The sequence below is a fragment of the Panthera pardus genome, unplaced genomic scaffold (genome assembly GCF_024362965.1).
Source record: "Panthera pardus isolate Hobbes unplaced genomic scaffold, ASM2436296v1 HiC_scaffold_249, whole genome shotgun sequence".
In the NCBI taxonomy this organism is placed as follows: Eukaryota; Metazoa; Chordata; class Mammalia; order Carnivora; family Felidae; genus Panthera; species Panthera pardus.
In genome coordinates this window covers 81,233-106,508 of record NW_026526820.1, presented here as the reverse complement: position 1 = coordinate 106,508, position 25,276 = coordinate 81,233, and the positions used below count along the sequence as shown (strand labels likewise).

The 25,276-nt window shown below is 42.6% G+C and overlaps 1 long non-coding RNA gene across 1 annotated transcript; it reads left to right on the top strand.

Annotated features, from left to right (window-relative positions):
- The first annotated feature begins 410 nt into the window (after positions 1-410).
- Positions 411-24,466, top strand: LOC109261137 (uncharacterized). The gene is made up of 2 exons (XR_008417637.1): positions 411-1,443; positions 24,310-24,466. It is a non-coding gene; the product is annotated as an uncharacterized LOC109261137 (long non-coding RNA).
- The last annotated feature ends 810 nt before the right edge of the window (positions 24,467-25,276 follow it).

Genomic DNA, 25,276 nt, shown 5'->3' with positions numbered 1-25,276 from the left:
AATGGATGACACACATCGCTGAAGGTCACAGTGAAGTCTCAAACTTCAGTATGTGGATTACGTGGCACCATTTTACAGTCTCACTTGATTACCCCCTTTCTTTAAAAATTACTTCCTTCCTCCTCCCACCGTCTGGGCCACTGCTCACCAGTGTCTGTGTTGGTAGGTCCTCATCTTCTTCCTGCCCCCCATCTGCTTTCCATCCGCCCTTACTCTGGGGTGATCTCAGCCAGCCTCAGGCTTCTATATGCCAGCATCTGGGGCCTCTAAGTCTTTATGCGCTGCCCACAGCTATTCATGTCTCCAGACACCTGACTCCAGCTGTGCACCACAGAGGTACTACCCTCCCCAGACTCTGCTACCTCCTTGTAGGCCTCTCCTATTCCCCTCCTCTTTTTTACTGGGCTGCTGCCACACTGGCCCCTCCCTGTTCCCTGAGCTTGTCAAGCACATACTCCTGCTTCAGGTCTTTGCAATCAGTTTGCCTCTCTCTGTCGGAGATATACTTCCACGTGCCAACAAGACATACTCCCTCAATTCCGTCATAACCTTGCTCTGACATCACCTGCTCAGTGGATTCTCTGCTAGCTCTCTATGTAAAACTGAAAACTGTTCCTTCTCCGACCTGAACACCCCATATCCCTTCCCTGCATTCTTTTTCTTCCTGGCCCTTGGCACCATCTGTTTTCTTTCTTGCTTGCTGGATGTCGCCTACTGCAGTCCCTGCCAGATTGTCGGCTCCATGGGCTCCAAAGACCAAACTAGCTTTGTTTAGGGCTGGTTCCTTAGGGCCCTCGAACAGTGCCCGACTCCTTCAAAGGCTCACAAACCATTTGCTGAGCAAGTAAATATTAGGATTTCGTATTGTTTTGCTGTGTCTTCCATCACAATGTACCACAGACTGGGTGGCTTAAGCAACAGAAATTGATTTATTTATTTTCTCACACTTCAGATCAAGGTGTGGCCAGGGTGGGTGTCCTCTCTCCATGACTGGTGGATGGCCTCCTTCCCACTGTCTTCACGTGGTCTTCCTTCTGTGTGTGTAGTTGCCCACTCTCTTCCTATAGGACACCGGTTATCAGACTAGAGTCCCTCCCCGCAAATGAGCTCATTCGACCTCCACTTTACCTTTCAAGATCTGGTATCCAAGTACAGTCCCATGGGTAGTTAGGACTTCAATGTATGGATTTTGGGGGCAAATCCATTCCATAACAGGTTTATGTCTGTTGTACCTAGTCACTACCTACATGGGTTTTTTTTTCTTTATGCCCTTGTGCCCGTTATTTGCTCACACAGTGCTAATCCCAGTTTGCCCTTAGCCCAAGTTATAACTCTGTTTATTTATTTGTATAGGCTTGCATCTTCCCTCTACCTCTATGCTCCAAGTTCCTGGCTGGCACTGGAATTACATCTTTAGCACGGACATCATAACCTCCAGGTGAGGTAAGTATGATTTTCATTTTGAAAATCAACAATCTGAAGCTCAAAAGAGAGTAGGTCATGTTTCTGAGATCACAATACTAGTAAGTGCTGTCCTTTGGATAACTTTGTTCTCATGGGCTCCAAAGCCCACTTTCTTTCATCTACCATATGTCCCCAAGATGAATGGGGAAAAGCCATATTTCAGCATGGTATAATATAAGCAATGGTACGTGTAAAGCTGGTGTAACAATTCAGGAAATGGGATTAAGTTTAGTATCTGCGTAATTATACCCACAGGTTGAATTTCAATATCACATCCTTTTATTTTTTACTGCTGGAATTTCTGTTATCCTTAATGATTATATAAACGTATTCTTCCCTTTGCAAAATTTAGCCAGTAAGAATACTGAGAGAGTTTGTTTCCTTTTTAACAGGTCTGAATTATAGGATGAATTCATAATGTCAAGATAATAGCTGTTATTTTTTCCTACAATATAGAGGAAAAGGTCATTGCCTTTGTTGTAAGAGTTTACCATGTGTTCTTGGTAACATGACTGAGCTGTATTGGTGAAAACCCGTCGTAGATTTTGAAAGTCAGTTATTTATAGTTAAGAGAGTATCGTTCTTTCTTTGGGTGCAGCTGATTTTTGAAATAGAACTTAGGATTTGTCTGCATAGATTGTCTATTTCAGAATGAGCTTTGTTTTAAAAAGTATGTTATATTTGCATTCATGTAAGTTGTACCATCATTAAATTGACAGGAAAGCAGCTGTTAATAGTTGTCATTTGGACATGTAGATGGAAATCCTAAGGGTCATGGTGTGACTCCTTACACGTGTTGAGCTCTGGTTTCATTTGGCATTTCCAAACCATTGCCATGACCTTATGAATGTTGATCAAGTGGCCATATAATGGTTGTTTTAAATTGGCATCAGTGGTGTAGAGATGATTCCTAAGTTGTGTATGAGGAAGCTGTTGGTTTTCTGCTTCTATGTCTGTGTAGCTCCTAAAAATAGAAGACTAGCGCATCTTATCAAAATTACTTTTGTTCAAAGTCAATGCAACTTGTGAATGAGCTAAAGGCTTAGATAATAGTCAGTACTTTTGGAGTCTGATATTTGCAAATTTAAAATAGGTCTTCGGGCATCTGTGTGGCTCAGTTGGTTAATCATCTGACTTTGGCACAGGTCATGATCTCACTGCTCATGACTTTGAACTCCATGTTGGGCTTTGTGCTGGCAGCTGGGAGCCTGGAGCCTGATTGCGATTCTGTGTTCCCTCTCTCTGCCCCTCCCTGGCTCATGCTCTTTCTCTCTCTCTCAAATATAAACTTAAACATAGAAAATAGGTCTAGAATAAATCTGTAGACCATAACATATTTATAGTGACTGCTGATTGAAACAAAGAAATATCCTGAAATTCCAAAAATACATTACTGTTGTTTCCCTAGGCTCCCATTAAATGCCAGGTTGACCATTAAGCTGAATACAAGCAGTAATCTTTTAGTAACTTGGAAGAGATAAGCATACTATCATAGCTAGTAAGGTTTGGTATATGTCGTTTTGGTAGACCTATTTTCTTTAATGATCAAAAAATTAATTTGAGGTCTCTTTTATTTGGGTATTCAGGATTAAGAGAAGTTACCCAAGGAAAATGAATTAAGACCATTTTAGAACTGACCTGGACTTAAAAAGCCAGAGACTGGAGTCATGATAAAGATAGTTTGAACATGCCATTTCATCAAATAAAAAAAAAAATACAGCTCCTGAATGACAATCATCATGTTGGAGGAGAGTTTCTGGCGTTCCCTCCACAAATGGTGCATGATTTTCAGTCAAGGATACAGCTTCACTGACTGTACTTTTACTGACATGATGGTTCAGATACCAACAATGTTGTTTGTTGGGATTGTCTTTTACAAAACTGATATCCTTTCAGTTTTCAGCTTAATTAATATACTAAGGAGAAAAAAAATGTTTCCCTCTTTCTGAAAAATAATCCCATTTGTATTTAGAGTTATCATTAAACATAGTATTTCTAAAAATGGTTAATAAATTGGAAGTCAATATAAATTTGCTTGTGAAGTTATCAAATGGAAAACTGTTGCCAAAGCAGTTATTTTATGTTTTATAGGAAAACTAATCTTTTATGTCCTTACTGCATTTATGTTATATACTATTCACTTTTGTTTCATGCTATTTGTGTGTGTGTGTGTGTGTGTGTGTGTGTGTGTGTTTGCAACTAAGTGAAATGTGCAATATTTGGTCATTTAAATAGATTCACTAATTTAGGCAAAGTCAGCCATAAACAAATGCAATACATTATGTCCAAAGTAGTCAAGCAGATTTGCATCATGAGTAAAAGTTGCTTTATCTTAAATGAATTTGCTTTTCTCTTTTCTTTTTAACAAGCCAAGTCAAAGGTGAATATATTCTTTCTGCTCACCTTGAGGCAGGGCAAGAGCAGATTTGTGTCAGAGCGCACTGTCCGTATTTATGAGAAACTAGGGAAATTAAGAAAGCCACTTAGGTACAAACCTTAGTGGGGACTCATGACTGACACCTTTTCAACAATATTCTGTTGGGATGTCTTTTATTTACTGGGATAATTTTTTTTAATTTTTAGTTAATTTATTTTTTAATTTACATCCAAGTTAGCATAATGTGGAACAATGATCTCAGTAGTAGATTACTTAAAGTCCCTTACCCATTTAGCACATCAGCCCTCCAATAGTCCCTCCAGTAACCCTGTTTATTCTCCACACTTAAGAGGTTTTTTTTTATATTTTTGTCCCCCTCCATGTTTTTATATTATTTTGCTTCCCGTCCTTTATATTCATCTGTTTTGTATCTTAAAGTCCTCATACGAGTGAGGTCCTATAATATTTGTCTTTCTCTGACTAAATTCACTTAGCATAATACCCTCTAGTTCCATCCATGCAGGTTAAATGGCAACATTTTATTCTTTTGGATTGCTAAGCAATACTCTATTGTGTGTGTGTGTGTGTGTGTGTGTGTGTGTGTGTGTGTGTATACACCACATCTTCTTTATCCATTCATCCATCGATGGACATTTTGGTTTTTTCTATACTTTAGCTGTTGTTGATGGTGCTTCTATAACTTTGAGGTTCACTTTTCCCTTCAAAATAGCACATCTGTATCATTTGGATAAATACCTAGTAGTGCAACTGCTGGGTTGTAGAGTAGTCCTCTTTTTCATTTTGTGAGGAACCTACCTACTGGTTTCCAGAGTGACTGTGCCAGTTTGCATTCCCGCCAGCAGTGCAAGAGTTACTCTTTCTCTGCTTCCTCGCCAACATCTGTTGTTGCCTGTGTTGTTAGTGTTAGCCATTCTCACAGGGGTGAGGTGTTATCTCATTGTGTTTTTGATTTGTACTTCCATGATGATGAGTGATGTTGAGCATTTTTTCATGTTTCATTTGGCCATCTGGATGTCATCCTTGGAAGATGTTTGCTCATGTCTTTGCTCATTTCTTCACTGGATTACTTGTTTTTTGGGTATTGAGTTTGATATGTTCTTTATAGATTTTGTATACTAATCCTTTATCTCATATGTCGTTTGCAAATATCTTCTCCCATTCTGTTGGTTGCCTTTTAGTTTTGCTGATTGTTTCCTTCACTGTGCAGAAGCTTTTTATTTTGATGAGGTCTTAATCGTTATTTTTTGCTTTTGTTTCCCTTGCCTCTGGAGACTTGTTGACTAAGAAGTTGTGGAAGCAAACATCAAAGAGGTTTCTGCCAGCTTTCTCCTCGAGGGTTTTGATGGCTTCCTATGTTACATTTAGGTCTTTCATCCATTTTGAGGGTCTTTCATCCATTTTGAGTGTGAGAAAGTGGTCCAGACTCATTCTTCTGTATGTCGCTGTCCAGTTTTCCCAGCACTCTTGCTGAGGAGACTGTATTTATTCCATTGGATATTCTATCCTTTTTGTCAAAGATTAGTTGGCCATACGTTTCTGGGTCCATTTCTGTGTTCGTATTCTCTTCCACTCATCTGAGTGTCTGTTCTTGTGTCAAGAGCATACTGTCTTGGTGATTACTGCTTTGTAATACAGCTTGAAGTCCAGGATTGTGATGCTTCCTACTTAGGTTTTCTTTTTCAAGATAGCTTTGGCTATTCCGGGTCTTTTCTGGTTCCATACAAATTGTAGGATTCTTTGTTGTAGCTCTGTGAAGAATGATGGTATTATTTTGATAAGTATTGTGTTGACTATGTAGATTGTTCTGGGTACTATTGACATTTTAACAATATTTGTTCTTCCTATCCAGGAGCATGCAATATTTGTCTTTTCTGTGTGCTTGCCATCTGCAATTTCTTTCATAAGCTTTCTATAGTTTTCAGTGTATAGATTTTTCACCTATTTGGTTAGATTTATTCCTAGATATTGTATGGGTTTTGGTGCAATTTTAAATGGGATCGATTCCCTGATCCCTCTTTCTCTTGCTTCATTGTTGGTGCATAGGAATGCAACTGATTTCTGTGCATTGATTTTGTATCCTGCCACTTTGCTGAATTCCTGTATTATTTCTAGCAGTTTTTTGTTGACTATTGTGGGTTTTCCACATAGAGTTTCATGCCATCTATGAAGAATGAAAGGTTGAGCTCCTCCTGGACGATTTGGATGCCTTCTATTTCTTTGTGTTGTTTGATTGCTGAGGCTAAGAATTCCCATATTATGTTGAATACCAGTGGCGAGAGTGGACATCCTTGTCTTGTTCCTGACCTTAGGAGGAAAGCTCTCAGTGTTGCCCCTTTGAGGACAATATTAGCATCGGGCCTTTCATATATGCCTTTTATGATCTCGAGGTATGATCCTTCTATCCCTACGTTCTTGAGGGATGTTATCAAGAAAGGATGCTGTATTTTGTCAAATGCTTTCTCTGCATCTATTGAGAGGATCATGTGGTTCTTGTCCTTTCTTTTATCGATGTGATAAGTCACATTGATTGTTTTGTGGATATTGAACCCAATTTGTATTCCAGGTATTAATCCCACTTGGTCGTGGTGAGTAACGTTTAAATGTATTGTTAGATCTGGTTGGTTCATATCTTGTGGAAGATTTTTGTATCCATGTTCATCATGAAAATTTGTGTATACTTCTCCTTTTTAGTGGGTCTTTTTCTGGTTTTGGAATCAAGGTAAAGCTGGGTTCAGAGAAAATGTTTGGAAGTTTTACTTCCATTTCTTTTTTTGGGACAGCTTCAAGAGCATAGGTGTTAACTCTTCCTTAAATGTTTAGTAGAATTCCCCTGGAAAGCCATCTGGCCCTAGGCTCTTTTTCTTGGGAAATTTTTGATTAGTAATTCAATGTCTTTACTGGTTATGGGTCTGTTCAAATTTTCTATTTCTTCCTGTTTCAGTTTTGTTAGTTTATATATTTCTAGGAATTTGTCTCTTTCTTCCAGATTGTCCATTTTATTGGCATACATTTGCTGATAATATTCTCTTATTATTTGTATTTCTGCTGCGTTGGTTGTGACCTCTCCTCTTTCATTCGTAATTTTATTTATTTGGGTCCTTTCCTTTTTCTTTTTGATCCAACTGGCTAGTGGTTTATCAATGTTATTAATTATTTCAAAGAACAAGCTTCTGGTTTCAATGATCTGTTCTACTGTTTTGTGTGTGGGTGGAGGGGGTTATTTGTTGTTGTTTTTTTTCTGTGTGTGTTTTTGTTTTTGTTTTCAGTTTCGATAGCATTGATTTTTGCTGTAATCTTTATCATTTCTTGTCTTCTGCTGGTTTTGGTTTTATTTGTTGTTCTTTTTCCAGCTCTTTAAGGTATAAAGTTGGGCTGTGTATCTGAGACCCTCTTACCTCTTTTGGAAGGCCTGGATTGCTATAAACTTCCTCTTATTACTACTTTTGCTGAATCCCAGAGGTTTAGGGGTGTGGTGTTATCCGTTTCATTGGCTTCCATGTACTTTTTAGTTTTCTCTTTAACTTCTTGGTTCACCCATTCATTCCTTTTTTTTCATTTTTTTTATGTTTTAAAATTTACATCCAAATTAGTTAGCATATAGTGCAACAATGATTTCATGAGTATATTCCTTAATTCCCCTTACCCATTTAGCCAAACCCCCTCCCACATCCTGTCCAGTAACACTCTGTCTGTCCTACATAGTTATGAGTCCATTCTGTTTTGTCCCCCTGACTGTTTTTATTTTTGTTTCCCTTCCCTTATGTTCATGTTTTGTCTCTTAAAGTCCTCATGTGAGTGAAGTCATGATTTTTGTCTTTCTCTAATTTCACTTAACATAATACCCTACAGTTCTAAACACGTAGTTGCAAATGGCAAGATTTCAGTCTTTTATATATATATATATATATATATATATATATATATATATATATCTTATATATATAAGTGATATATATATATCACTATGTATATGTGTGTGTGTGTATGTATGTGTGTGTGTGTATATATGTATGTGTATATTCACTCAAATATAGTGTTTTTATATACACTCAAATCCATTGTTTGTTTGTTGATTTTCTGTTTAAATGATCTTTCTGTTGTCATAATGGGGTGTTGAAGTCCCATAGTATTATGGTTTTATTATCAATGAGCTTCCTTGTATTTGTGATTAATTGATTTATATCTTTGTGTGCTTTCACATTGGTAGCATAAATGTTTACAATTGTTAGGTCTTCTTGGTGGATAGACCCCCTCAATTATGATACAACACACTTATTCATCTCTTGTTACAGTCTTTATTTTGAAATCTAGATTGTCTGATATGAGCAAGGCTACTCCGTCTTTCTTTGGCGATCATTAGCATGATAGATGGTTCTGCAGCCCCTTCCTTTCAATCTGAAGGCGCCTTTAGGTCTAATACGGGTCTCTTGTAAACAGCATATAGATGGATCTTGTTTTTTTCCCCACCCTGTTACCTTGTGTATTTTGATTGGAGCATCTATGCCATTGACGTTTAGAGTGAGTACTCACAGATATGAGATTATGGCCGTTATGTGTCTTGTAGCGTTGGATTTTGTGGTGGTGTTTTTTTGTGCTATCCAGTCTTTGGTACTTTTGGTGTTTTTTTATTCTTTTTTTTTAATCTTTTCTCCCCTCAGGGAGCCCCCCTGAAAATTCCTTGAGGAATTGCTTAGTGGTCACAAACTCCTTTAAGTTTTATTGTCTGGGAAACTTTTAATCTGTCCTTCTATTTTGAACGACAGACTTGCTGGATAAGGAATTCTTGGCTGCATAGTTTTCTGATTCAGCACATTGAGTATATCTTGCCACTCCTTTCTGGCCTGCCAAGCCTCTGTGGGTAGGTCTGCTGCAAACCTGATCTGTGTTGTCTTCCCTTGTTGGTTAAGGACTTTTTTCCCTTGCTGCATTCATGATTCTTTCCTTGCCTGAGTATTTTGTGAATTTGAATGTGATATTCCTTTTACTGGTGGATTTTTATGGAATCTTATGAGAGTCTTCTGTGCTTCCTGGACTTTAATGTCTGTGCCTTTTCCTAGGTAAAAAAAAAAAAAATATCCGCTATGACTTGCTGACTTAACACTTCTACCCCTTTGTCTCTCTCTTCATCTTCTGGGAGCCCTCTGATTCTGATGTTGTCCTTTTTAATGAGACAGGGTTAGGTGTAGGTTGAAGGTTATGGTTAGGGTTAAGGTTAGGGTTAGACTTAGGACCCAGGATGCTCCAGGCACTGAAACCCCAACAGTGCACTTGTCTCCACGAAGGGCTGAGTGGAGTACACAAGGGAGGGTACCAGTCAGGATTATTCTTTGGGTTCCAAGACCAGACTACTCTATGGGACGTTATTCAGGTAGGCCTCAGAAATACTCTCTTGTAGACACACTCGCGCTTTGGAAATCACATGGTGATGTTTCAGGTTCCATGCCAAGTGTTTCTGCACCTTTTTTCGAACCCGTGTGCGTGTTGTAGTCAGACTTTGGAATTGGGTCCCATGGGGAGAGAGCCATAGCAACGGTTAGGGTTCGGACCAGGGACATCGACAGGGCTGAGGCGACACCAGTATCATAAATTCCATGGAGGACTGAGGTGACGGCACATGCACAGCTGTGGGCCTGCTGTAGAGTTAGTGTGATAAATAGGGTTAGGAGCAGGTTGAGGGCTAGGGTTAGGATTACGGTTAGGGTTAGGGTATGTCCCAGGAGACTCCAGGCACTGGCCCTACATCAGAGCAACTGTCCCCCTGAAGGGCTGAGTGGAGTACACAAGGGAGGATGCCGGTCAGGATTAGTCTTTGAGTTCCAAGGTCAGACAAATGTATAGGCTCCCCTTCAGGGTGGCCTCAGGTATCCTCTTGGGCAGCTGCAGCCAGGATTTTGAAAGGACATGGTGATGTTCCAAGATTTTTGCCGAGTGATTCTGTACTGCTTCATGCGCCCAGACACGTGGTATTTTCAGACTTTTGTATTGGGTCCCCATGGGAGAGACCTTAGCTAAATTTAGGGTTCGATTGAGTGACATCACCAATGCCAAAGCGAATCCAGTCTTGTGATCTCCTTGGAGGGTTGAATTGAGGGCCCATGCGAAGGTGCATGTCATGAATAGGCTTTGAATTGAGATAGGGTTAGGGTTTTGTTGAGAGTTCTGGCTAGTGTTAGGGTTAGGGTTAGGTCCCAGGGGGATCCAAGCGCTGACCCCACAGCAGTGCAGTTGTCTCCCGGAAGGGCTGAGTGAGGGCACAGTGGATCATGCTCGTCAGGATTAATTTTTGGGTTCGAAGGCCAGACAACTGTATGGGCCACTGGTCGGGTAGGCCTCAGGAATTCTCAGGGGCAGCTACTGTGGGGCTTGGAAACAACATAGTGATGTTCCAGGTTCTATGCCAGGTGATCCTGTACCGCTTCAGGACCCCAGTCGCATGGGGTTGTCAGACTTTGGTATTGGGTACCCGTGGGGAGAGAGCGTTAGCTAGGGTTAGGGTTCGATCCAGGGACATCGCCAGTGTTGACGAGACCAGTTTCGTGACCTTCCTCGAGGGCTGAAGTGGGGGCCCATGTGACTGTGTGCTTCAAGTGTAGGGTTAGAGTTCGATATAGGGTTTGGGTTCGCCTGAGGGTTCTGGTTAGGGTTTCTGTTAGGTTTAGGTCTCAGGAGCCTCCAGACACTGACCCCAAGGCAGTGCAGATGTTTCCCCGAAGGGCTGAGTGGAAGACACAAGGGAGGGTGCCGGTCATGATTAGCCTTTGGATTCTAGGCCACACAAATATCTGGGCCACCCTTGGGGTAAGCCTTGGTAAACCTCTCTTGCAGCTGCAGTCACCCTTAGAAAATGACATACTGATATTCCACGTTCCATGCCGAGTATTTCTGTACCGATTCTTGAACCCTTGAGCGGGCTGTTGTTAGACTTTGGAATTGGGTCCCCATGGTGAGAGAGTCTTAGCTAGGGTTAGGATTCGGTCCAGGCAAATAGACCCGGCTCAAACGACTCCAGTTTTGTGATCTCCCTCAAGGGCTGAAATGAGGGCACATGGGAGGGTGCGCGTCAAGTGTATGGTAAGTGTTAGAGAATGGGTTAAGTGTAGGGTGAGTGTTACGGTTAGGGTTATGTGTAGGGTTACTGTTAGGTCCCAGGAGGCTCCAGGCACTGACCCCACAGAAGAACCTTTGTCTCCCCAAAGGGCTGAGTGGGGGACACAAGGGAGGGTGCTGGTCAGGATTAGTCTTTGGGTTTCAAGGCCAGATGAGTGTATGGGCCATCCTTCAGGTAGGCCTCAGGAATCCTCTCGTGCAGATGCAGTCACGCTTTGAAAATGACATGGTGATGTTACACGCTCCATACTGAGTATTTCTGCACTGATTCTCGAACCCGTCTGTGTGGTATTGTCAGACTTTGGAGTTGGGACCCCATGGGAAGAGAGGCTTAGCTAGGTTTAGGATTTGGTCCAGGGAAGTTGCCAGGGCTGAAGCGACACCAGTGTTAATTCCATGGAAGGTGAAGTGAGGGAAAATGTGTGGCTGTGAGTCCGCTGTAGAGTTACTGTGCTAGATAGGGTTAGGTGTAGGGTGAGGGTTATGGTTTGGGTCATGGATAGGGTTTGGGTTAGGTCACAGGAGACTCCAGGCACTGAACTCACAGTAGATCAGTTGTCTCCCTAAAGGGCTGAGTGCACTACACAAAGGAGGGTGCCGGTCAGCATTAGGCTTTGGGTTTCAAGGCCAGAAAAATGTATTGGCCACCCTACAGGTAGGCCTCAGGAATCCTCTCATGCAGCTGCAGTCGCGCTTTGCAAATGACATGGTGAATTTCCATGTTCCATGCCGAGTATTTCTGCACTGATTGTCGATCTCATGTGCATGCTGTTTTCAGACTTGAAATTTATTCCACATGGGGAGATAGCCTTAGCTAGGGTTAGGGTTCGGTCCTGGGAAGTCACCAGGGCTGAAGCGACTCCAGTTTCATGATCTTCCTAGAGGGCTGATTGAGGGCCCATGCGAAGTTTCAGGTGAAGTACAGGGTTAGGGTTAGAGATAGGGTTAAGTGTAGGTTGAGGGATATGGTTTGGGTTATGGTTTCGGTTAGGGTTAGGTCCCTGGAGGCTCCAAGCACTGATTCCACAACAGTGCTGTTGTCTACCTGAGGGGCCGAGTGGTGTCCCCAGGGAGGGTGTCAGTCAGGATAAGTCTTTGGGTTCCAATTCCAGACTAATGTATGAGAGACACTTCAGATAGGCCTTAGGAATCCTCTTGTGCAGCTGCAGTCGTGCTTTGGAAATGATGTAGTGATGTTCTACATTCTGTGTAGAGTATTTCTACACTGATCTCGAAACCGTGTGTTTCCTGTTGTCAGTCTTTGCAATTGGTTCCCCACAGGGTTTGTGCCTTAACCAGGGTTAGGGTGAGGTCCAGGGTAGTCGGCAGGACCGAAGCGACTCCAGGTTCGTGATCTCCCTCACGGGCTGAATTGAGGCCCAGCGACGATGTGGGTCAAGTGTAGGGTTAGAGTTCAAGATAGGATTAGGTTTCGGTTGAGGGTTCTGGTTAGGATTACGTTTAGGGTTAGGGGTAGAATTAGGTCCCAGGAGGCTCCAGGCACTGAAAGCACAGCAGTGCCGTTTTCTCCCCGCTGGGCTGAGTGTACAAGGGAGGGTGCTAGTCAGGATTAGTCTTTTGGTTCCAAGGCCTGACAACTCTATGGGTCACTGGTGTAGTAGGCCTCAGGAATCCTATCAGGCAGCTGCAGCCAGGCCTTCGAAAGAACATGGGGACCTTCCAGGTTCTATCCCGAGTGATCCTGCACCGCTTCTGGAGCCCAGGCATGTGGTGTTGTCAGACTTTGGTTTTGGGTCCACATGGGGAGAGAGCCTTAGCTAGGGTTAACATTCTGTCCCTGGACGTCGCCAGGTCCGAAGCGACTCTAGTCTCGTGATGTCCCTCCAGGGATGAAGTGAGAGCCCATGCGATGGTGATGGTCAAGTGGAGGGTTAGTGTTTGAGATAGGATTAGGTTTCGGTTGAGGGTTCTTGTTAGGCTTAGGTTTAGGGTAGTGTTAGGACCCAGGATGCTCCAGGCGCTGAACCCACAGCAGTGCAGTTGTCTTCCCGAAGGAATAAGATGAGGGCACATGGTAGGGTGTTAGTCATGATTAGTCTTGGTCTTCCAAGACCACACAGCTCTTTGGGCCACTGGTCAGTGAGGCCTCTGGAATCCTCTCGGGATGCCGCAGCCGGGTCTTTGAAAGGACATGGTGTTGTTCCAGGTTCTATGCCGAGTGATCCTGCACCACTTCTGGACCCCAGGTGCGTGGTGTTGTCACACTTGGTTTTGGGTCCCCATGGGGAGAGAGCCTTAGCTAGTGTTAGCTAGGGTTAGGGTTCGGTCCAGGGACATCGCCAGGGCTGAAGCGACTCCAGTCTCGTGATCTCCCTCGAGGGCTGAAGTGAGGGCCCATGCGACGGTGCGGGTCACGTGTAGGGTTAGGGTTACAGATAGGGTTAGGTGTAGGGTGATGGTTATGTTTAAGGTTATGTTTAGGGTTAGGGTTAGGTCCCAGGAGTCTCTAGACACCCCACAGCAGAGCAATGTCTCCCCAAAGTTCTGAGTGGAGTACACAAGGGAAGGTGCCCGTCAGGATTAGTTTTTTGATTCCAAGGCTAGACAAATATATGGGCCACCCTTTGGTTAGGCCTAAGAAGACCTCTAGTACAGCTGCCATAGATCTTTGGAAATGATGTTGTGATGTTACACGTTCCATGGTGAGTATTTCTCCACTGATTCTTGAACCCGTGTGCATGCTGTTGTCAGACTTTGGAATTGGGTCCCCAGGGAAGAAAGCCTTACCTAGGGTTAGGGTTCGGTCCAGGGACATTGCCAGGGCCAAAGTGACACCAGTGTTGTGAATCCATGGAGGGTGACGTGAGGGCACATTCTTGGCTCTGAGTCTGTTTTAGAGTTAGTGTGATAGATAGGGTCAGGTGTAGGGTAAGCTTTAGGGTTAGGGTTAGGGTTAGGGTCAGGGTTATGTCCCAGGAGGCTCCAGGTACTGAACCCACAGCAGAGGAGTTGTCTCCCTGAAGGTTTCAGTGGAGTACACAAGGGAGGGTGCCGGTCAGGATTAGTCTTTGTGTTCCATGGCCAGTCAAATGTATGGGCCACCCTTCTGGTGGGGCTCAGGAATCCCCTCGTCCAGCTGTCTCCCCGAAGTTGTCTCCCCGAAGGGCTGAGTGGAGTACACAAGGGAGGTTTCCAGTATGGATTTTTCTTTGTGTACAAAGTCCAGACAAGTGTATGGAATGCTCTTCATGTAGTACTCATAAATCCTCTGTTGTAGCTGCAGTCGTGTTTTGGATATGACATGGTGATGTTCCATGTTATGTTGAGTATTTCTGCACTGATTCTGGAACCCATGTACATGCTGTTATCAGACTTTGGAATTGGGTCTCCATGGTGAGAGAGCCTTAGCTAGGATTAGCGTTTGGTACAGGGACGTCGCCAGGGCCAAAGCGATACCATTCTCGTGAATTCCATGGAGGGCTGAAATGTGGGCACATGGGCGGGTGTAGGTCTGGTTTAGAGTTAGTGTGAGAGTTCGTGTTAGGTTTAGGTGTAGCGTTAGGGTTACGTTTCTGTTTATGGTTGAGATTAGTTCCCAGGAGGTTCTAGACCCTGAACCTACAGCAGTGCAGTTGTCTCCCCGGAGGGCTGACTGGAGTGCAGAAGGAAGGGTACCGGTCAGCATTAGTCTTTGCATTCCACGGCCCCACACCTATATCCACACTCTTCAGTAGGCCTCAGGAATCCTCCTGTGCATCTGAAGCCCTGCTTTGGAAATGACGTGGTGATGTTCCACGCTTCACACACAATTATCCTGAACCGCTTCTCAACCAATTGTGCCTGCTCTTGTCAGACTGTGGAAATTCGGTCTCCATATGCAGAAAGCCTTAGCTACAGTTAGGGTTTTGGCCAGGGAAATCTCCAGGGCTGAAGTGACACCAGTCCTGTGATCTCTCTGAATCGATTATATGAGGGCACATGCATGGTGCGAGTCAGGTGTAGGGTGAGTGTTAAAGATGAGGTGAGGTTTAGGTTCACGTGTATACTGTGGGTCACTGTTAAGATTAGGGCTTGGTCACAGGAGGCTCCTGGCACTATACCCCCAGTAGGGCCACTGTCACCCCACAAGGCTGAGTAGAGGGGTCTAAGGAGGGTCCCAGTTAGGCTGAGTTTTGGGTGCCAGTGCCACTCCTCGGTTAGACTTCAAGAAGTCCCCTGTGGAGCTCCTTCTGGTCTTTGGAAATGACATGGTGATGTTCCAGGTTCCATGCCACGTAATCCTCCTCCGCTTCTCGGCCCCATGTCCGTCATGCCCTTAGACTTAGGAATTGGGTCCCCATTAGGAGAAAGCTTTTGCCAAGGTTAAGGTTCGTTCCATAGATGTTGCCAGGGCCAAAGCGACACCAGTGCCGTGATCACCCTGAGGGCTGAATGAGGGTCCATGCGCGGTTGCGAGTCATGTGTAGGGTTAGGTTTAGAGTTGGGGTGAGTTTTAGTTTGAGCGGTATGTGAGTGTCACAGTTAAGGTTAGGGTTAGGTCCCAGGAAGCTCCAAGCGCTGAACCTCTGCAGTGTAGTGGTCTCCCCAGAGGAATGTGTGTGGGCCTCATCAGAATGGGCTCTTCAGGCTTAGTCGTTGTGTTCCAGGACCAGCCTCGTGTGTGTGCCATCTTCAGTTGGGCCTCATCAGCCCCCTTGTGCTGCTCCATGCGGGCATTGGAAATGTCATGATGATGTTCGATGTTCCATGTGGAGTAATTCTGCACTGCTTTGGGCCATTTGTTTGTGGTGTTCTCAGAGATAGGAATTGGGTCCCCATCTAGAAAGATCCTTAACTAGGGTTAATGTTCTGACCAGGGACTTCACCAGTGTGGATGTGACACCATTCCTGTGTGTCGTGTGCGTTGGGTTAGGGTTTGGGATTGGGTTTGGTGTTAGGGGTTAGGGTTATGGTTAGGGTTGGTGTTAGGGGATAGTGTTAGGGGATAGAGTTAGGTTTATGCATTAGGGTTATGTTTAGGGTTATGCTTAAGGGTTAGGGTTTGGAGTTAGAGTTAGGTTTAGGCATTAGGTTTGGGCTTGCGTTAGGCTTAGGTTTAGAGTTATTGTTTGGGTTTGAGAGTTAGGATAATGGTTAGATGGTGGGGTTAGGGTAAGTTGATAGCATTAGTGTTAGGGTTTGCATTAGGTTTAGGGATAAGGTGAGGTCTAGGTCTAGGACTTGCGTTCGGGTTATGGGTTTGGAGATTCGATTCGCGGTTAGCGTTAGGGTTAGTGTTAGAGTTTTATGGTTATGGTTAGGGTTAGTTTTATGTTTTATAATTTTAGGGTTAGTGGGTATAGTTAGAGCATTAGGGTTAGGGTTTTAGGGTTAGAGTTATAGAGTTAGAGTAAGAGATTTAGTCACAAGTTTAGGGTTAGTTCAGGGTTTGTTTATTTTCTCAGTTCAGTAGGGTTAGGTTTGGGTTTAGGCGTAGGGATAGGGACTGGGTTTAGTATTTGGGTTCTGGTTAGGGTTAGCTGTTATGTTTAGGTGTTGGGATTTGGGTTATTGTTAGGGTTAAGTCTAGGACAAGAAGTAAGTTATGTTTACACTCCCACTTGGAGCGGGGAGATGTTTATCCGTGGACACCGCCCTGCATCTGGGAGGGAGTGTGTTCATTTTTCTCGCCCCTGTCTCTGTGCACTGGAGGTTGTTTTTGCCTTGCTCCATTCTTGCTTGGCTCTGGACTGTTTCACACCGCCACGCTGCCTCTCTCGGTATGATAGGATTTCACGTACTGCCTCCTCTGTTTTTGATGCATCGGATGCATAGTTTTAATCTCTATATCATTTATTTCTTTTTTGATTTTAATTATTTTCTTCATTCTGTCCTTTGTGAGTTTTGTTTGTTGTCCTTTGTCTGGTTTTTATTTTATAAAGTTATGGTGTTTACTTCAGTTTTTGTTTTTTTTTTTTTGTTTGTTTCTTTTTTTCCTGAGGCAGACATGTATTGTTATAAACTTCCCTGTTAGAACCAGTTTTCCTGCTTTACAGAAATTTGGATTGTTGTATTTTCATTTTCATTTGTTTTCATTTTTTTTTTTGTATTTTCTCTTTGATTTGTTGGTTGAGCCATTGATTGTTTAGTAGCATGTTATTTAACTTTCATGATTTTGTGCCTTTTCCGGAATTTTTTTTTTTTTTTGTTTCAGACTTCTAGTTTCATAGCATTGTGGTCTGAAAAGACACATGGTATGGTGTCGATCGGTTTGATTTTGTTTTGGCTTGTTTTATGACCTTTTTATCGAGTGTGGGGAATGTTCTATGTGCACGTGAAACGAATGTGTATTGTGCTGTTTTAAGATGGAATGTCTAAAATATATTGGTTAAGTCCATCTGGTCTACTCTATCATTCAAAGTCTCTACTTCCTTTGTGATTTTCTGATGGAAAAATCTCTCCATTGATGTCATTGGGGTGTTAAAGTGCCCTACTATTATTGGATGACTATCAATTCTTTAGTTTTGGACTGCTTTGTGTATTTGAATGCTCTCAGATTGAGCGCATATATGTTTCCAATTGTTCTTTTTGTTGGATTGTATCTTTTATTATTATATTGTCCTTCTTTGTCTCTTGTTACAGTTTTATTTTTAAATCTATTTTGTCTGATAAAGGTACTGCTACTGCAGATTTCTTTTGAAACCTTAGTTCTATAATTAGTCTCTTGTAGGTAGAAGATAGATGGGTCCTATATATTTACTCATTCTATCATCCAGTGCCTTTTATTATGAAGAGGGAGAGCACAGGCATGGGAGGGTGGGGAGGGGGGAATGAGGGAAGAGAGAGACAGAGAGAGAGGGAGAGAGAGAATGAGAATGAGAATGAATCCTCACCAAGTTCCATGCTCAGTGCAGAGCCCAGTTGGGGCTCAATCCCATGATCCTGCGACCATAGCCTGAACCGAAATCAAGAGTCGAAATCTCAAGCGATTGAGCCATCCAGTTGCCCCTGTCACCCAGTGCCTTTGATTTGAGCATTTATTCTGTTTCTATTCAAAGTAATTGATAGACATGTACTTGTCCTATTATTACTTGATATTGGTTATTTCTGATTTTTTCTGATCCTTTGTTCTCTTTCTCTTTTTTTGATTTGCCGGGTTTCTTCACAATTTCACAGTTGAAATTGTTTGTCTTTATACTCTGCATATGTATTAGTAGTGTTTGATTTGTGGGTATTATTAGGTTTGTACCTAAACACTTCTGCATATAGGAGTCTATATTAAGTTGATAGTTGTTTAAGTTTGAACCAGTTGTTTACTCCTCTCCTCCCCGTTTTGTAGCTATGTAGTGTTCCTATTTCGAAAACTTTCATATTGTGAATACCTTGACTGATGTTTTACAGATAAACTCATTTTTATTGCTTTTGCGTTTCACACTTTAATATTGTCACTTTAGGTGTTTCTTTTCCACTTAAAGAGTCCCCTTTAACATTTCTTGCAGGGGTGGTTTGTTGATTGTGAACTCGCTTAGTATTTATTTGGGAACCTCTTAATCTCTCCTTCCTTCTGAATGATAGTTTGCTGGATAGACTCTCTTTGGCTGCAGATGTTTTCCATTCGGCACCTTTACCAAACCGTGCTGCTCACTTGCGGTTTCACTCACTCACTTTACAAAACCGTGCTGCTCACTTACTGAAATACATCCAGTGATAACCTTATGGGGTTTCCCTTGTAGGTAACTGTCAACTTTTGTTTTCTTGCTGTGAAAATTTTTCTTTATCACGACATTTTGGGTTTTAATTACTATACGACTTGGTGTGGATCTGCTTCTGTTGAATATAATGAGGGTTCTTTGTGCCTCCTGCTTTGGATCTGTTTCCTTCCCCACATTAGGGAAGTTTTCATTTATTGTGTCTTCAAATAAATTTTCGGATTCTATTTCTCAGAGTTCTGAGAATGAGAAATAGGACAGAAAAGACCTATTGAAGGTTCTCTGATGAGTCACTGGATTTGCATGCGTGGAGGATAGATTTGAGACTCAAATGAACAACCTACCTTTAACTTCTAAGAACTAGAAGAAAAAAACAATCTATGCCCAATGTTCTCAAAAGGGAGAAATTAATCCATATGAGAGTGGAAACCAATGAAACAGACCATGAAATCAATAGAAAATATGAAGAAGACCAACAGTGAGTTTTCAGAAGAGTGAAATAAAATTGTCAGGACTATACATAGACTATGCTAAGACATAAAGAGGACCAAATTCAAAAGAATTATACATAAAAGAGAAGATATTATGCCTTATACAAAAGAAACATAAAGCAGACAAAGTGGCGACTATGGCCAAATTAGATGACAGAAAACTACCTACCTAGAAGAAATGTATAGGTTCTTAGAAACACACAACCTACCAAGATTGTATCAGGAAGATATAGAAGGTTTGCACAGACCCATTAAAGGAAGACTGTATCAATACAAGAAGATAACCAATGTAAGTAAATTGAATCAGTAATCGATGTTCTGCCAAGGAAGAAAACCCCAGGACCAGGTGGATTCATTGGTGAATTTAACCAAACGTTTGTAGAAGAACTAACAGCAGTACTCTCACTGATTCAAAAGGAATGAACACCACCAAACTCATTTCATGAGACTGGAATTACCCTGGTAGGAAGCCAGAAAGGATACTACCTGAACAGAAATCTATAGGCCAGTATCCCCGTGATGAATATAGATGAATAATTCCCAGTAACATACAGGCAAACCAAATTCAGGATCACATGAAAAGGATCATTGACCATGATGAAGGGTTTTTTTCCCTGTAAAGGCAGGATGTTTCAGAAATGCAAATCAATAAATGTGACCCCTCACATAATTGAATGAAATAAAAATCAACCAGAAACCAGACTCTTAACTATAAATAGCAAATGGAGGGTTACTATAAGTGAGGTGGGCAGGGGCATGGGTTTAATGGGTGATGGGCTATGGAGGGCGCTAGCAGTGAGGATCACTGGGTGTTGTATGTAAGTGATGGATGACTACATTCTATACCTGAAATTAACATACACTGTATGCTAACCAATTAGAATTTAAATAAAAAACTTGAAAAAATAAATACTAAAGAAATGCATACATAAATTTAAACTAAACTAAATACATTTTATTTTATTTTTTTTCAATATATGAAGTTTATTGTCGAATTGGTTTCCATACAACACCCAGTGCTCAACCCAAAATGTGCCCTCCTCAATACCCATCACCCACCCTCCCCCATCTCCCACCCCCCACCAACCCTCATTTTGTTCTCAGTTTTTAAGAGTCTCTTATGTTTTGACTCTCTTCCACTCTAACTTCTTTTTTTTCCTTCCCCTCCCCCATTGGTTTCTGTTAAGTCTCTCAGGATCTACATAAGTGTGAAACCATATGGTATCTGTCTTTCTCTGTATGGCTTATTTCACTTAGCATAACACTCTCCAGTTCCAACCATGTTGCTAAAAAGGGCCATATTTCATTCTTTCTCATTGCCACGTAGTACTCCATTGTGTATATAAACCACAATTTCTTTATCCATTCATCAGTTGATGGACATTTAGGTTCTTTCCATAATTTGGCTATTGTTGAGAGTGCTGCTATAAACATTGGGGTACAAGTGCCCCTATGCATCAGTACTCCTGTATCCCTTGGGTAAATTCCTAGCGGTGCTATTGCTGGGTCACAGGGTAGTCTATTTTTAATTTTTTGAGGAACCTCCACACTGTTTTCCAGAGCGGCTGCACCAATTTGCATTCCCACCAAGAGTGCAAGAGGGTTCCCATTTCTCCACATCCTCGCCAGCATCTATAGTCTCCTGATTTGTTCATTTTGGCCACTCTGACTGGCGTGAGGTGATATCTGAATGTGGTTTTGATTTGTATTTCCCTGGTGAGGAGCGACGTTGAGCATCTTTTCATGTGTCTGTTGGCCATCTGGATGTCTTCGTTAGAGAAGTGTCTATTCATGTTTTCTGCCCATTTATTCACTAGATTGTTTTTTGGGTGTGGAGTTTGGTGAGTTCTTTATAGATTTTGGATACTAGCCCTTTGTCCGATATGTCATTTGCAAATATATTTTCCCATTCCGTTGGTTGCCTTTTAGTTTTGTTGGTTGTTTCCTTTGCTGTGCAGAAGCTTTTTATCTTCATGAGGTCCCAGTAGTTCATTTTTGCTTTTAATTCCCTTGCCTTTGGGGACGTGTCAAGTAAGAAATTGCTACGGCTGAGGTCAGAGAGGTCTTTTCCTGCTTTCTCCTCTAGGGTTTGGATGGTTTCCTGTCTCACATTCAGATCCTTTATCCATTTTGAGTTTATTTTTGTGAATGGTGTGAGAAAGTGGTCTAGTTTCAATCTTCTGCATGTTGCTGTCCAGTTCTCCCAGCACCATTTGTTAAAGAGACTGTCTTTTTTCCCTTGGATAATCTTCCCTGCTTTGTCAAAGATTAGTTGGCCATACGTTTACAATAGCATCAAAAACAATAAAATTTATTGGAATAAATTGAGCCAAGGAGGTGAAAGATCTCTACAGAAAACTATAAAACCTGTGTGCAGAAATGGAAGAAATTCAATTTTCATGGAAGAAACAGAACACACAAGTCAGTGAAAAGCCACCCCATGTCCATCTGTAGGAAGAATTAATACAGATACAATGTCCATACTAATCAAAGCCCCCTAGAGATTCAGTGCTATCTCTATCAAGACTCCGATGCAATTTTTATGCAATTAGAAACACATTTCCTCAAATGTATTTGGAACCACAAAGAGACCCTAAGTAGCCAATGCAAGAAAGGACAAAATAGGAGGCATCACACTTCTTGATTTCAAACTTCATTGTAACACAAAGAAGTCAGTTATGTCACTGGCATAAGCACACACATAAGACAATGGAACGGAAATTGAGAGCCCAATCTAAACCCATGCATGCACAGTCAACTAGTATTTGACAAGGGAGTCAAAGATACACAGTGGAGAAGAATAGTCTCTTGAATAACTGGTGCTGCGAAAATTGGATATTCACATGTATAAGAATGAAGGTTAGCACCATATGTTACACCACTCCCTAAAGAGTGAAAGGAAGAAACATAGAGAGATGTGGTTAGAGAGAAACAGTGACAAAGAGGAAGTACAAAGAGGAAGGTAGACACCTGCTCGAGGTATGTGGATGGCGTTAGATACATCAGGGGAGAGGGGATGTATGAGGTGGCTCTGAGTGCTGGGGCAGAAAGGGCTGGTATCATGGGCATCAGAGTTCCATGACCCCAAGACTCCAACATCCCTGGGTCCAAGCTCTGCAGAAGCCATTGGAATTGAACCATTGGTATCCCTCATTTCTTCTGGAATTGTGAGGCTCAGCCTCATGTTCTGTCATGGAGAGGGATGTCTTGAGGGAGATTGTGCTGCTCTTTGGCAGGTATACTCCAAGTCTGCCCTGTGGGGAGGTGTCCTGGGCCATCTCTCTCACTGCCCCAGGCCCTGTTGGATTTCCCCTCTCCCCCACTACCTGGCATTCCTCAAGTTCTGAACCCAGGCATCAGGCATCATGTTGTCCCCAGGTCCTGAAGTCTGTATCTGGTAGAGGTGGACTGCTGATATTGATTAAAAAATTGACAATAAGGTCCATATCCTCCCTCTGGGACTAGCGGTGTGCATCCCAATCGTGGGTTGCTATCCTCCTGTCCACAACTAATCTGAGCATTCCAGAAGGTAGGTGAACACTTTAAAACACTCTAGTCTTCTCTTACATCAAATTCAAAGACATTTTCTTGTCCCAGCTTTCTTTTAATGCTGAAGAGATGGCAATTAGTAATTGAAGGCATAATGGTCCTATAGGATATTTACCTATATGACTGGTGGACATTATTTCATCCATCCGTGTCCCTAAAGCACGTTTCATTGGAAATATTAGCCAAGGATACATACTGTAAATTCACAACTGATTCATAGCTCCCTGTAAGTTTCATTCTGACCTTGTCACATATGTGTCATCAAAGATATTATTAGTGACTTTTCAGATAAGCTCTCCACATCAAGATGGTGATGTTAGAGAATCTGGTATAAATGGAATTTCACAAATTCCAAATGAGGAATTATTTTTCATTTTTAATGTTTCTTTTTTTCTTTTTTTGAGAGATCCCGAGCTGGGGAGGGGGGAGAGAGTGGGAGATACCGAATCTGAGGCAGGCTCGAGGCTCTGAGCTCTCAGGACAGAGCCTGACGCAGGGCTCAAACTCATGGACTGCAAGATCACAACTTGCGTCAAAGTCGGACGCTTAGCCAGCTAAGCCACCCAAGAGCCCCAGGAATGATAGTTTATTGGCAAAGAAGGAGAAATTAAACATAGTGTAAAGGATGTCTATTTTTAATTGAAATATTGTTCACACATTTGTTGTATGAGTTTTAGGCATACATTGTAGTCATTCCATATGTCTATAAATTATATTGTACTTAAGCACAAGTGTAGCTCCTGTGAAAGCATGCAACAGTATTATTACAGGATTGACTCCATTGCATTGGCTGTCCCTTGTATCCCTAGGACTCATTCATTCCATAGCTTACGCCGGTATCTCTCTCAAAGTTGTTCGTTCTTTATCTAACCTAAGTATTTTGGTTGTAAACACAATTACCACTTGCTCAGCAAGTGTAAATTGGCGGTCTATTTTTCTGTGAACATTGCTTAAAACATTACAAATGATGTCATTACGTTAATAACGTCGGTTTCATTCTTCACTCACAAGAAAGGAGAAGGAAAAGATTTCTTTTTGTCCCAGGCCCTGTCATTAAAACCTTTGCCAATGTGGAGAACAGGTTTAGTTGCCCAGGCACCTTCAGTGTCTCAGCTGAGCGACCAGGGCCTTCTACATTGCAAGAATGCCCACGATGGCCAACAGAGAGAGCTCGAGCACCATAGACCCGGAGAGGCGGGTTCCTCTGCCCAGACAGTGATAGCCAGCAGAGGGCGCACCATCGGCTTTTCTAACCCAGGGCACCTGAGAGCAGGAAGGGCTTTGATTGCTCCCAGAGGACTCAGGGCCTCTGCCGCTGCCTCAGTACAGAGAGCAGAGCTGCATTTCCAGCAGGTTGTGCCACCCGCCCCAGGGGAGATCTTGGGAGCTTTGTAGCAACTTGGCATCTCCTGAGTGGCCAGAGAGAATTTGTCTTATTGTACTGAGTGCTGAGGAGTGGGCGCTGGGTGGCTTCCCTGGGCAAGCTGGTTGCTGAGCTGCACAGACCCTTGCGTTTTCTGGGCTGTTCCCGTGTTTCATTCCTCCCCTTCCCGGACAGTATTTGAACAAGACATATTTTACTAAAGGTCTCGTGGATTGTGGAGGCCCACGACATCACCTCATCGATACAGTCGATGGTTTGTTGTTCCAGATTCAGGCTTGTTTCCGGGAAGAAACCCTGACAGAAATTCAGAAGAACGGGAGCTGCATTCCGTTAGGACATGAATACATGAAATGCTCGTCTTGGGAACTCCTAGAAGAATGAGCTGGGACCCACTTTCCGAGTCCTGCTAGAACCAGTGACCGAGGTAAGGGCACAAACTGTCCCCCATATCATACATGCCTTTTAAAAAGTTTCATGGTTATTTTTCCAACCTAATTAAGTGATTGCAAACTACAGAAAACCTGGTAGGTACCTGTCATTAATGTACGTTTTCTTGAATTTAAATTCCAGTGCATAAAGATACAGTGTAGTATTAGTTTCAGGTGTAAAATATAGAGCAACCCTTCCACACGTCATCCGGTGCTCATCCCAGGTGCACTTCTTAATCCCCAGCAGCTGTTTCACCCATTCCCCACCTTGCTCTGGAAGCCCTCAGTTCGCTTCCTACTTAAAAGTCTGTTTGTCACTGTCTTCTCCCCGCCCCGCCCCCCGCTTTGTATTGTGTTATTTCCATGTGTTAGTGAAATCATCTGGTATTTGTCTTTGTCTGAAAGGCTTATTTCACCCAGGATAACATTCTCTCCATGCAGCTCATGGCAAATGGCAAGATTTCATGTTTTTACGGCCTAATAATATTACATTCCATATACCATATCTCAATTTATTCATCAGTTGATGGATGCTTGGATAGTTTCTGTAATTTGGCTGTTGTAGAAAATGCTGCTGGGGGCGCCTGGGTGGCGCAGTCGGTTAAGCGTCCGACTTCAGCCAGGTCACGATCTCGCGGTCCGTGAGTTCGAGCCCCGCGTCAGGCTCTGGGCTGATGGCTCGGAGCCTGGAGCCTGTTTCCGATTCTGTGTCTCCCTCTCTCTCTGCCCCTCCCCCGTTCATGCTATGTCTCTCTCTGTCCCAAAAATAAATAAAAAAACGTTGAAAAAAAAAAATTTAAAAAAAA